Here is a 12,607-nt window from a genome sequence, read left to right as displayed (position 1 = left end):
AGACACGTCAAAATTAAAATGCCAAAGGTTAAAGACAAAGAGAGAATGTTAAAAGCACCAAGAGAAAAGCAGTTAGTTACCTAAAAGTGAGCTCCCATAAGCCTGTTGACAGATTACACAACAAAAATTTTGTAGGCCAGTAGGGATTGGCATGCAATATTCAAAGTGATGTAAAATAAAGACAGACAACCAAGATCACCCCGCAAGGCTATTATTTAGAATCAAAGGAGAGATAAAGAGCTTCCTGGACAAGAAGAACCTAAAGGAGCTCATCACCATCAAACCAGTATTACAAGAAATGAATTAAATTCAAACTATACTACAAGGCCATAGGAATCAAAACAGCATGGTACTAGCATTAAAACAGACACATAGATTAATGGAACAGAATAGAGAGCCCAGAAATAAACCCACATCTATATGTGTCTGAAAAAGGAGACAAGAATATACAATGGGGTAAAGACAGTCTCTTCAGTAAATGGTGTTGGGAAAACTGAACAGATACATGCAAAAAAGTAAATAAATAAATAAATAAATAAATAAATAAATAAATAAAAGAAACTGGCTTACTTTCTTACATCATATACAAGAATAAACTCAAAATGGATTAAATAATTAAACGTAAGACCTGAAACCATAAAACTCCTACAAGAAAACACAGGCAGTAAACTTTTTGCCATTGCTCTTAGTAATATTTTCTTTTGGTGTGTCTCCTCAGACAAGGGAAACAAAAGAAAAAAAATAAACAAATGGGACTACATCAAACTAAAAAGTTTTTGCACAGTGAAGGAAACTATCGACAAAATGAAGAGACAGCGTACTGAATCAGAGAAGATATTTGCCAATAATACATCTGATAAGGGGTTAATATCCAAAATATGTAAGGAACTCATACAACTTAACACCAAAATTCCCCCAAAATAATACAATTAAAAAATGGGTAGAGGACCTGAGTAGACATTTCTCCAAAGAGGACATACAGATGGCCAATAGACATATGAAAAGATGCTCAACATCACTAATCATCAGAGAGATGCAAATTAAAACCACCATGAGATATCACCTCACACGTGTCAGAATGGCTATCAGTAAATAAACAAACAACAGGTGTTGGTGAGGATGTGGAAAAAAGGGAACCCTCTTGCACTAGGTTGGTGGTATTGCAAATGGGTGCAGCCACTATGGAAAACAGTATGGAGGCTCCTCAAAAAATTAAAAGTAAAACTACCTTATGAGCCAGCAAATCCAATTCTGGGTGTTTATCCAAAGAAATCGAAAACCCAAATTCGAAAAGATATATGCACCCCTATATTCATTAAAGCATTGTTTACAATAGCGAAAATATGGAATCAACCGAAGTGTCAATCGATAGGTAATTGGATAAAGACTCTGTGATATAAAAAGATACATATTTATACAAAAATATTGTTCTTTCATAATTTTTCTTTTGTTCGTTTTTCAGTACTGTGTTAAACACTCTAGGATACAGAAAAGAGCCTCAGAGGAATTTATACTCTAGATACGGAGAAAACACAGATATAAGTCATGATTAAAGTACTTTTAAAGAGAGCATATAATAAAGTTTTAGGTAACAAAATACAGAACAACTGTGAGACAAAATTAACATGGGTCACAACAGTCAAAGGAATATTCATGAAAGAAGAGTGTGGATGAGATTTTGGTTGGTGATTCCAGGCAGAGGGATCAAGACAACAGACATGGAAGCAGCAATGAATGTGGTATGTGGAGGACATTGTGAAGAAAGACTGGTCTATAATAGAGTTTAACCCTGTAATTCCTTTACGAAGGCTTTATCCTAAGAAATTAATCAGTTATATTCATAGATGTTCATTACAGTGCTATTTAAGATGCTAAAAATTGGAAACAATCTATATTTTGTTTAAAGAGTTTCCTCCGAGGAAAAAAACTGTATTCAAAGATGATCATTATAGTGCTATTTTAAATGACTAAAAAAAAATGGCAACAATTTACATTTTAAACAATAGAAGAATAAAAATGACAAGCTGCACTCATTCAATAGAATAATATGCATCCATTTCAAAACATATTTTTTATTCTATCAAGATGGCAAAATGTTCATGATTTAGTAAAAAATATTCATAATTATGTTAAAGAAGCCGGGTACAAAACTGTAAGTACATTGCGATGTTAATTTTGTGAAAATGAAAACAAATACGGATATCTTAGGGAAAAAGCATGGAAGAAAATACACCAAACATTTTATGATGATAATCTCTCAGTGATGGAATTATGGGTGATTTTTATTTCCATCTATATTTTTCTATAATTTCAACAGTTCTTGCTATGATCACATATTTTTTTTATATTCCTAGGTACTTTTGCATTAGTTTCCTGGGCTGCCATAACAATATATCACAGACTAGATAGCTTAAACAACAGAAGTTAATTTTCTCATAATTTTGGAGGGTAGAAGTCCAAGATCAAGGTATCAGCAGGTTCAGCCTTTTCTTTTCTCTTTTCTTTTTTTTTTTAAATTTTATATTATTTTAATATTTTTATTAAAAATACAGCTACCGTGTTTCCCCGAAAATAAGACCTACCCCGAGAATAAGCCCCAGCTAACATCTCAGCCAGATGGACGCATTTAGTACATTATGACGATGTTCCAGAAGATGACATGACTGTATTTGAATAAATGTAGATTGTCGTACATGAAAAAATAAGACACCCCCTGAAAATAAGCCCTAGTGGAGCAGAAATTAATTTAAGATCCAGTCTTATTTTCGAGGAAACATGGTAACATGCAGTATTATATGCGTTTCAGGGGTACACCATAGTTGTTAAACATTAATATACCTGAAAAATTCATCACCATGAGAAGTCTAGAAACCACCTGACACCGTACCATGCTATCATAATATTATTGGCTATATTCCCCATGCTCTACGTTACATCTCCATGACTTATTTGTTTTATACCTGGAAATTTGGACCACTTATTGCCCTTCACATTGTCCCCCTTTTTAATTTTTCAATTGCAGTTGGCATTCAATATTATTTTGTATTAATTTCAGGGAGACAGCATAGTGGTTAGACATTTATATAATTTAAGAAGTGATCCCCCTGACTAGTCTAGTAGCCACCTGGCACTATACATAGTTATTGCCATATTATTTACTATATTCACTATGCTTTACTTTACATCCCCATGACTATTTTGTAACTACCAATTTGTACTTCTTAATCCCTTCCCCTTTTCTTCACCCACATTCCCAACCCGCCTCCCACCTGGCAACCATCAAATGTTCTCTGTATTTATGAGTTTGTTTCTGATTTGTTTGTTTGTTTATTTTGTTGTTTAGATTCTACATATAAGTGAAATCACATTGCATCTCTCTTTCTCTGTCTGACATACTCCACTCAGCACAATGCCCTCCAGGTCCATCCATGCCACCGCAGAAGGCAAGAACCCATTCCCTTCCATGGCTGAGCAATATTCCATCGTATATATGTACCACCTCCTCTTTATCCATTCTTCCGTCGATGGACACCCAGGCTGCTTTCACATCTTGGCCATTGTAAACAATGCTGCAATGAACATGTGGATGCACACGTTCCCTTGAAGTAGTGTTTTGGGTTTCTTCGGATAAATACCCAGAAGTGGGATTACTGGGTCCTTCTTTGTCTCCTGATATAGCTTTTGTTTTAAAGTCTATTTTGTCTGGTATAAGTATGGCTACTCCAGCGGTTTTTTTTTTTTTTTCCATTTTCATGAAATATGTTTTTCCATCTCTTTATTTTCTGCCTGTGTGTGTCTTTTAATCTGAGTGATTCTCTTGTAGGCAGCATATGTAAGGGTTTTGTTTTCTTATCCATTCTTTTGATTGGAGCATTTAATCCATTTACATTGAAAGTAATTGTTGATAGATATGTAGCTATTGCCATTTTATTATCACAATTTTGGTCTTCCTCACCCCTGCCCCATCTAAAAGAAGTCCCTCTAACATTCCTTGTAATACTGGTTTGGTGGGGGTGGTGATGAACTCCTTTAGCTTTTTCTTGTCTGGGAGCACTTTATCTGTCCTTCAATTTTAAATGATAGCCTTGCTGGGTAGAGTACCCTTGGTTGTAGCTTCTTGCTTTTCATCACATTGAATATTTTGTGCCAATCCATTCTGCCCTACAAAGTTTCTGTTGAGAGATTAGCTGACAATCTATGGGATCTCCCTTATAAATTACTAGTTGCCTTTCTCTTGTTGCTTTTAGGATTCTCTCTTTGTCTTTAACCTTTGCCATTTTAATTATAATGTGTCTAGATGTGGGCCTGTTTGGGTTCATCCTGTTTGGAACTCTCTGTGCTTCCTGGCTTTTATGTCTATTTCCTTCACCAGGTTAGGAAAGTTTTCAGTCATTATTTCTTCGAATAGTTTCTCAACCCCTTGCTTTCTCTCTTTGCCTTCTGGTACCCTTATGATGCGAATGGTGTTATGCTTGATGTTGTCCCAGAGGTCTCTTAAACTATCCTCATTTTTTGGAGTTCTTTTCTCTTTTTGCTGTTCCAGTTGGGTGTTTTCTGTTACCTTGTCTCTCAAATTGCTGATTCGATCCTCTGCTTCATCAGTCTGCTGGTGATTCCTTCTAGTGCATTCTTCATTTCAGTTGTTTTATTCTTCACTTTTGACTGGTTCTTTTTTATGGTTTCTGTGGCTTTGTTTTCTTCCTATCTCTTTGTTGAAGTTCTCATTAAGTTTCTTGAGCATCCTTCAACTATCGTTTTGAACTCTGTTTCCGGTAGGTTGCTTGCCTTCATTTGGTTTAGTTCTTTTTCTGGAGTTTTCTCTTGTTCTTTTATTTGGGATGTATTTCTTTGTTTCCTCATTTTGGCTGGCTCCCTGTGTTTATTTCTAGGTAAATCTGCTATGTCTCCCAGTCTTGGCCAGGTGGCCTTATGGAGTAAGTGCTTTGTGGGGCCCTGACACGGTCTCCCTGGTCACCTGCTCCAGGTGCTCCAGGAATGTCCTTTGTGTGGGTTCATGTACCTTCCTGTGATAGTTGAACCTCGATTGCTGTTGGCACGTCAGTAGGTGGGGATTAACCCTCAGGCTGACTGGCTGTGGGATTTGGCCACATCCACAGCTTATGGGCTGCAGTGCAGGGGACTTACCCCACTGAGTGGGATTTGCCTCAGCAGGCTCTGGTGGCTGTTGAGACCACCCTTTGTGTGTGCCACTTGTGGGGCTAGTTGGGCGGTGCTCTGCTGTGGTATGAAGACAACCTCCAAGTATGTTGGTTCTGGGGTCTCTTGGGAGAGGCTCTGCTGCAGGCTCAGGTCACCCAATACCTGTGAACAGACGGGGACTACCTGGTAAGAGCTACAAAGTGATCTGCGATTTTTCACTGCCTGTGCTAAACCTGGAGGCATGTGGGAGAAGCCGTGTTGCAAACTAAGGATGGCTGCCAGCAGTACCAGGCCTGGGGTAGTTCCACAGAAAGCCAGGACACTCTGAGTCCTGCTCCCACCTGCTGGCACCTCCTGGCTCCCTTAAATTTTAGCTGCTGATAAAGCCTTGTGCGGCATGCAGGTTGGGTTAGGCAGTCTCAGGGAGTCACTACAGTGCGAAGTGTTGTGGTCACCAGGTTAATGTAGACTCTGGTTTGGTGCCAGTGCTGGGTCCGAAGCTATTCAGTAAAAGTCTCAGAGCACACCAAGGCCAGTTGTCACTCTCCCGGGACCGTGGACTTAAATAGTTTTCCAAGAAAGAGTGCAATTTGGGCAGGCCTGGCTGCCCTCAGAGAAAGTGCCTCTGGTGTTGAGGGAGGTGGATGGGGCAGGGTCCCACCTGAGTCAGCAGGGCAGAGCCCTGGAGCTCATTAGACCAATCAGATACAGATTTGGCCATAGGTGTAGTGGGAGGGCTCAACACATTAAGGATGGCAGCTGCTTGCTGGTTGCACGGAAGGAAGATAACTCACAGGGAAAATGGGACTGTTCTCCAGCCCTGGCCTCGAAGACACACACCTCAGTCTGCTCCGCATATGCCTTCGATGCCCGCCCCCAGTCACCATCCCTCCACTGGAGCCCAACTGAGTGCCTACAAGTGAGTAAGTCTGTGTGTGGGCTATTTAAGAGGATGTCTGGATTTTCTACAGCCTTCCATCCCACCCTGATGGTCAGAATTCCCACTGTTTTTCACAGCCAGATATTGTGGGTTCTCCTGTTTTCTGCACCAGTTTTCTGGGCTGGGGAGCCTGGAGTGGGGCTGGGGTCCTTCACTCCTCCAGGGGGAACTTCTGCAGCTGAGGTATCCCTCCTAATTTTCATCCACCACATGGAAGTTTGGGACTAGCCTCTTTCGCGTCTCTGCCCCTCCTACTAGCCTTGACGTGGCTGCTTCTTTATGTTCTTAATTATAAAATTTCTGTTCAGCCAGACTTCAGATGGTTCTCCAGGTTGATTGTTCTTTAATTTAGTTGTAATTTTAATGTGTTCATGGAAGGAAGCAGGCACAGTGTTTATCTACTCCGCCATGTTGTGTCTCCTTAGGTTTGGCTTTTCCTGCGGCCCCACTCTTTAGCTCACAGATGTCTGCCTTCTTGCTCTGGCTTTACAAGATTGTCCCTCTGTCTGCACATGTGTGGGGACAGAGCCCCAGAGAGCAGTTTCCAGGTTCTCGGCCTCACGTGGAAAGGTGCCGGCTTGGTTATTAGATGGCCATCAGCTGTAATCAGATAGCCATCTGCGGTGGCTGGGTGGCCATCAGCTGTTACCGGTTAGCCATTGGCCACTGATATAACTGCCATGGCCGAGCTAGCAAGCTTGGCCATGGCAGTTATATCAGTAACGGATTGCAGCTAGCTAGGGGGTTAGTTGTTTGGTTGAGTGGCAGAGAAGCGGACGGCAGATTGTGGCTCCTGCTTCCTGTGTCTCCAACCCAGCCACCACTGAGAATATAGTGGTATGACTCCCCTATTTATGCCTCCGTTGGTGTTCCTTTTTGGCCTCACCATATGCTGTGTTCTGGTGTGGGGAGCGGGACCAGAGACCCTACACGACAACGTGTTTCTGTTGTCTCCCTGTGTGTCCAAATTTCCTCCTCTTATAAGGACACTGGTCACATTGGATTAAGGGACAACCTAAAGACCTCATTTTAACTTAATCACTTCTTTAGAGACCTTATTTCCAAACACTGTTATATTCTGAGGTACTAGGTGTTAGAATTTCAACATATAAATGTTGCGGGGACACAATTCAGCTTATAGCACTATTTAAAAATTGGTATAGTATTAGTAATGTCAGAAACAAAAAATGGGGCAAGTGTGAATAGAGTAGAAAGATACAGCATGATGAAGTAAGTGCCTGACTACCGCAGTATATACCTGAAGCTGAATAATAATGAATGTCAACTATAATTTTATATATATATATATATATATATATATATATATATATATATATATAGTCATAGGACATGGAGTACAGCATAAGGAATAGAGTCAATGGAACTGTAATAGATATCTATGATGTCAGAGTGGTAGTAGAGTAGGGGAGAGGGGTATCGCTTTGTGAGGGGTATAAATGTCTAACTATTACATTGTTTTGTACACCTGAAACTAAACAAAAAAAGATATATTATGGATAATGGTGGGAGAATAGGTTAAATAACAGCAATAATACCTACATTATTGATTGTTTACTATGTACTGAGCATTGTGCTAAGTTATACTCACTATTTCACCAAATCATTGACTTAAACATTAATTTAATATGGCTCCAGTTTTGGGAAAATGTTTAATCATGATAAGCTATGGACTTTGGGTTTTATTATATAGACATGTAGAACAATTTGAAGGCGGGCAAATGACACAAATAGAGTACTGTAGGAAGATTAGTAACAGACTTTGTTTCATCACAGGGTTCTGCAGACTTTCTCTGTGAAGTGCTGGATGTAAACATTTTAGACTTTGTGGGCCATATGGTCTCTGTAGCAACTACTGAACTCTGTCATTGTGTAAAAACAGTGACAGATGATACGTAAACAAATGAGCATGGTGGTGTTCCAATAAAGCTTTATGTACAAAAATAGGCAGCGGGCAAGGTATGGCCCATTGGCCATGGTTTTCTGACCTCTGGAATAGACATAGACAGCAGCAGAAAAAACTGGAGGACCAAGACCAGTTAGGAGGAGACCATTACTCTAATCTGTATCTGTAGTGATGAAGGCCTGAGTTGAACTGGGCCATTGGAAACATTTTAAGGGAAAAACACTGTAGATCAGGTTGGGTCAAACACTGATTGGATGTGGGACTTGAAGTTGAGAAAACTAAAGATACTGGGGATTTTGAGCAGGAAGTCAGGAAAATGGCAGTGCCACTGACATAACTGGATAAACTAGGGCACTGGTCATTTTCCTGGTTTCTCTCAGATCTTGCTCTGCCCTTCCTCTCTCTGTCTTGTATCACATGGAACTACTCTATTTCCTTGCCTTCTGGCTTCTGGATTGGTCTGGCAATGGAAGTCACTAGCTCAAGAGTGTAGAAAGAGGGGAGTCAGCATCTGCTTCTTGCATTATTGCTAGCAGCTGTATCTCCTCCTCCTTGACCAGACAGCCTTTCTTTCCATGATCCTAACTCCCTCCATGCAGACCTTGCCATAATTCAAGTATCCTCTGGATGCCCTTAGATTCTTGAGCTCTAATAACACCACCAATCTCCATTGTCCCCCCAGTCTACAGCATGATACTGTGTTTTCCCGAAAATAGGACCTAGCCGGACAATCAGCTCTAATGCATCTTTTGGAGCAAAAATGAATGTAAGACCCGGTCTTATTTTACTATAACACTGGGTCTTATTTTGCTATAAGACCGGGTCTTATATAATATAATATCATACCATGTCATGTCATATCATATCATATTATATATCATATCATATCATAACATATCATATCATATCATATCATATCATGTCATATCATACCGAGTCTTACGTTCATTTTTGCTTCATAAGAACTATTAGAGCTGATTGTCCGGCTAGGTCTTATTTTCGGGGAAACAGGATAGCATCTGCCTGCTGTTGCCACTTTCTAAATTGCTTCATTGTTCCCTGTTCGACGTCCTAGTCCTTCTATTACTCGTGTACCAATTCCTTGTGGTAAATTCCTCTGACATACTTCGTGTGGTTTCTGTTTCCTGGCTGGACGCTGACTAATACAGCTCAGAATCTGTGTCAGTTATTAAGTAATTGTCTCAGCTTTAAACCCTTTATGATGCTTGGGCTAGTAATCTACAAACTGCACTTGTGCTTCACCAGCTGGTTCCCTGCTCATCCTGCCATTAAAGGGTGCTAGAGGAAGGCTGGAAGGCTAACGGAGGGAGAAATGACTTGCTCCTTCTTGTTGGTCCCCTGAGGGCTTCTTAATTGTATTTCCTGCTAGCAGTATCCCAGCAGCACTTCTTCACCCCAGCAATTCTTCTCTAAGCAGTCACTGAATCCAGTTTTCAGGGTTTTTTCAACACTTCACAGAACAAATATTATCACCTTCCCTCAGAGACACCAGCATCAGTTGGCTCCTGCTCTCCCCTCAGGTATCTGAATCTCATTTGGAACGGGCCTTTCTCTAAGCATTGAAGTTCAAATAATCCTAGCCTCTTCCTTTTGTTTCCTCAGTGGTGAGGGTGTTAGCTGCTTTGTGGGTTGCTATTTCTGTGATACTTCAGAGTTCTCTTTTTACCCTTGCAGTTACATAGTTAACAACTTTATACCTACTTAACAATTCGTTACATTCAAGTCTGTGTCCAAATAACTGGTGTGGTTTCTGTCTCCTTACTGGATCCTGACTGTAAGAATAGTGGAGCTGGATTTTTGGGAAGGTGTCAGGTTTGGTTTTGGGATGTATTGAATTTGCAATGACAGTGGGCTCTCCAAGGAGAGCTATCTTGTACATAGGTGGAAATATGACATTGGAGTTTGTGGGAGGGATGGGGGCTGAAAATATTTTTTTATTATCAGCACCTACGTGATGATGGAAGCTGTAAGACTACATGGATTGCTGGTGTGAGGAGCTAAGAGCAGATGGTTGGCAATGGTCTCACATATACTCACGAAGGTAAAACAGCAAAAGTGTTTTAAAAAATCGGAAACTTAAAAGATGTGATGATAACTTCATGACAAAGTATTGATAAAGCTCATATTTTTTTGGTACACTTAGCTTCTTGTCCAGCCTGTGTTTCCAGTTCTATCTCAATATTGGGGCTGTACTTATAAATAAAAGCCTAGGTAGCCTGGACTTTCTACTTTTCCCCCAAGACCTTTGGGGAAAGTCCCCCGGTTAAAGTGAAGGCAGTGATTTATCCTTCCTTGTATCTTTTGGTTCTGCCAGTTTACTACTAACACTATTAGTGGTGTTGCAGAAGGTTACAAAAATTGTGAGAACATTTTATTACTTAATAAACCGGGGATCTCCCTGTTACTCAGTAATAACTCTTTTTGTATCTTATCAATTTATTCAAACATTCAGTGAGTGACTACTTTGTTTCATGTGTAGTTTTCTGTCCACAGAGTTTCTAAGCCTTTTTGCTCCTTTATTCCCCTCTGGATGCCCCTCAGTGCCTGTTCCTTCTTCTCCTTTGACAGGGGCTATACCTCCTGCTTTCCCAACCAAAACAAAAAAAAAAAAAAAAAAAAAAAAAAGAAGAGAAAAAAGAAAAGACCATGTTTAATTCATTCCAAAATAACTCTTACATCTGTTTCTTTCTCTTTCCCTATCTCAGAAATGAACTGAACTTCCTCTTTGTTTTCTCCCGCATGGGTGCTAACATCTAGAATGAAAGTTTTTCTCCCTTAATTGTCTCATTTTTGTCTAGCATTAGCATGTTTAATTTTCTCTGCTCTCCTCTGCCTGCAGACATAATCTTCTTCCTTGTACTGAAACAACACATCACAAAACAAAACAAAACCAAACAAAAACAACACCAAACCCCCACAAACCTTCATGTGCCCTTGATGCAACTCAGCCTATTTTTCTCGTCCTTTTATTGTTACATTTTTGGGGATGGAACGTCATTTTCTCAACGCACAGTCACTCCTACTTCCACTCTCTTGACTCCTGTTGTTCCTTCAGCCCCTGTCCCTGTCATTCAGACTTCACTGAAAGGCAGTCCTGGCTCCCTCATCACAAGGCACAGTGTGGATTTTTCTCAGCCCTCATTCTTAGATTTCTCTGTGGTATTTGACGCTGTTGATTACCTTTCTTTCTAAAACTCTCCTCTCTTGCTTTTCATAGTACAACATTATGATTTTCTTCTCATCTTCTCGCTCTAAATTTTTCAAAACAGTTTGGGTGGATACGTATACTGAGCTTAGTTTCCCACATGTCTATTGCCACTTGAAGGGGGCCTGAAGAAATAGTGGCTGTCGCTGGAAGCTGATTGCTGCTCAGGATTTGTAGAATGTTGCCTGATGATGTTAAAGGCTTCCGAAGCTTGGAAGGTCTAGATGTTTGATTGTGTGTGAGGCTGGTTAAAGCAACCAATCTTGTAAGAGATGAATGATCCCTATGTAGTTTCTTCCTACATAGTGAAATCCTAGCTAGTTAAACCCTGACAAATCTTGCCTGTCCAATTCTCTTTGTTCCTCTAAGTTTCGACTTTTCAGGTTTCTAATCTCTTCGATATATTAATTCTATTGTTTAAGCTATGGTCAAGCTCTTTCTTCTGACTTTTTACTTTTTAATTTCTAATGGTTTGTGTTGATTTTATTTGTCGTTTTTAGAGTTCTGGAGGTGTTTCACGTCAACCCTAATTGTAACTCATCGTGCCCTGTATGAGAAAAAAGCACTCCTTTGTCTGACAGGTTTTTCTCTCTTCTTAAATGTAGGAGTTATTTAATGTGATTTAGATTTTGAAAAGTAAAGTGCTTCTTGGAGATTTTATGTTTGTTATTCAAGAAAATAGAGTTCATTGTTGTATGAGAAGAATTATCTCTCCATAAATATGAAGTATGTACTTGAAAAATGTACTCATCCTACTGAGACTAGATAAAAATAAGAAAAAATAACTTGGTTTTATGAGCAATTTCTTTTTATATTGTGCTAAGTTATAGGTGAACTTCTAGTTCTTGTTGTTGTTAGTTGATACGTATCACAGAGCCTTAGGCCGAAGGGAAAGAGAAGTGTTGTGAGTTGATTGACAAAGGAGCCTCTATCACAAAGAAAATAGAAGCCTGAAGTTATTTCGCTGTGAACTTTATTATTTATTCCTGATTTCAAACACGGCAGATTTTAGTAGGGCCTTAAAATTCATCGCTGCTGCTGTCATTTACTTTTGAGCTACCCATTTATTGCTGAAACTTAAAGATACAAACTAGGGAGGTTTCTCTACTTAAGGTTCATAGCCTTTCTCTATTTTTTTCTTTTTTCTTCTCTTAGGTTATACTGCCTTTCCCCTATACATTTCTTGTGCTTGGGTACATTGTGAAGTTCAAATGCACAATTTATTTTTACTTTGGTATGAGGGAATTTCAGAGTCCAAAGTCACTTGACTAGTAATAAGTAAGTCGGGCAAGAATTCATCTTGGATCTTCCACTAGCCAAATTAGGGACAATTTGAGCCTCAAAATTAATAACTATA

This window comes from Rhinolophus ferrumequinum, chromosome 6 (assembly GCF_004115265.2).
Source record: "Rhinolophus ferrumequinum isolate MPI-CBG mRhiFer1 chromosome 6, mRhiFer1_v1.p, whole genome shotgun sequence".
Lineage (NCBI taxonomy): Eukaryota > Metazoa > Chordata > Mammalia > Chiroptera > Rhinolophidae > Rhinolophus > Rhinolophus ferrumequinum.
This window is presented reverse-complemented; position numbering follows the sequence as displayed.